Raw genomic sequence first — 2,157 nt, 5'->3', positions numbered from 1 at the left:
TAACAAGGGTAATTTCTACTCCATCTGATTCTGGCGCACCCATGGATAATGACGGATGTGTGCGTTGAGTAGTTGTGCATTTGGGATCATGTGATTTCCATTGGGGAAAAATCAATCTATTACTGTTGATATTATTTAGTTTTGTTAATGAAAATTTACTTACTGTGCTTATTCTGCAAGAGAAAACAATAGAAAAGATAATTATCTTTTGATATGTTTCCACCAAAAGTTGAAAATGGTGTTTCGATGTTCCTTAGAAGTGCAAGTGAGATAGTTTGATTTTGAAATGTGTTGACGTTTCAAGGTCCCTAGAGTCGAAATAAAAGATTTTTAGAAAGATGTCTGTGCGTGCGTGTTTACGTGCGTTCGTACGTTCGTACGTCCATATAACCATAAGTTCGCGACGCGTTTTTCGTCGTTCATATTTTTTTCCTCAATTATTGCCATTATGAACTTCCTCAATTCAGTCAAACTCCTGGGTTTCGTTTCTTATACCTCCTGCTAGATATATCGTACTAAAAAAATGTCGTGCAATCAGGTCAGCTGACCTTAGAGGCTAGCAAAAAGTGAAGTTCCTGGATAAAAATTTGGTTGGTAATTTTAAATTTTTAAATTTAGACTTTGTACGGAATCAAGTTTAAGTCATCTTTAAGTATCCAATGTAATGACCATCTTCGTGCGATACTTAAAGATTTGGCAAACATGTTTACCAGCCTCATAATTGTACATCTACTCAGGGGAGTACCGCCAAACTTCCGCCTAAATTCCTTATGGATGGAAATGAAGGGCTGCAAAGCATGATACCGTTGTACTATACAAATTATTTTTTCATTTTGATAAATCTAAATAATAACCTGCAAAATAAAAAAGGAGATTACTCACACAAAAAAAAATTATTATCTATTTTTGTAGCACGATTAGTGCGCCATATTCGGAGCCCAGGCCTGTAAGGAGCGGTTTATCCGGCTCCCCTTCCTTGGAGTTATACTAGGAATTTGGCCCTCCAGGTTGGGGGTTGTGCCGTCGGGGTGACTTCCTGGCCACGTAAAACTATCTTTAGTAGCGAAGCACCAACAAGCCTCGGATACGGACGGATTCACTGTTCACAACCCACGCAAACGAAATAAAGACAACGAACTTTGGATCTGTACGTGGAATGGTAGATCCCTTAACAGACCACGTGCAGCCGAACAATTAGCGGAAGCCCTAAACTGCTGCAAGGCAGATATAACCGCCATCCAAGAAGTGCGATGGGATGGACCGGGCAAACGCAAATAAAAAGACTGTGATATATACTACGGCGACTGCTACCGAGAGCAAAGACAGCGTCTATTTGGGTGTGGATTTGTTGTTGGAACTAGACTCAGGCAAAAAGTCTTGAGTTTCAACAGTGTGAGCGAGCGCATCACGACAATAGAAGGCAATTGAGAAGTAAAGTCCTCTCTCGAGCATCTTAAATCACCATCTTTAAGATACTCATCATCCCGGTTCTCATTTATGGCGCTGAGGCCGAGACCCTGTCAAAGAAAGATGAGAGCGTCTAGGATGCTTCGAGACAAAAATTCTTCTATTCCCGTACGCATAGATGGAGAATGGAGGAGAAGATATAACGACGAACTGTACGGGCTGTACAGCGACACTGACATAGTTAGCAGAATTAAAGTCCAACGGCTTAGATGGCTAGGTCAAGTAGAGCGGATGGACATCAACGCTCCAGCCCGGAAGGTCTTCGAATCCAATCCCGAGGGACGGCGCAGAAGAGGCAGACAGCGATACCGTGGCGCACCCACGTGGGAGAGGACCTCAACCAAATTGGTGTGCGAAACTGGAGACAGCTAGCTTGGGACTGAGCTGACTGGAGACGTCTGCCCCGGACTGCAGCGCCACCTTAAGTAAGTAAGTTAATATTAGTGCTCCACCCTGTCTTTTAAATGCCTTTCATAATTGATATTAAAATACTTTTTTTAAAAGAGACTTGCCCAATAATTTAAACGAGAGCTTGAATGCAGATGTTTTAATCTAGTCGTCTTGAGGTATTTTACCAATATGTGACTGCAACATTTATCGATGAGTCACCTCGAATCCCTGACGTTGCACCCCACCCATTTGAGGAAAACGGGAATAAACAAGCTTGAAAGACCTGTAATGTTCATATTT

This window comes from Eupeodes corollae, chromosome 1 (genome assembly GCF_945859685.1).
Source record: "Eupeodes corollae chromosome 1, idEupCoro1.1, whole genome shotgun sequence".
In the NCBI taxonomy this organism is placed as follows: Eukaryota; Metazoa; Arthropoda; class Insecta; order Diptera; family Syrphidae; genus Eupeodes; species Eupeodes corollae.
The sequence above is the reverse complement of the archived record's forward strand: the minus strand, read 5'-3'. Positions refer to the sequence as shown.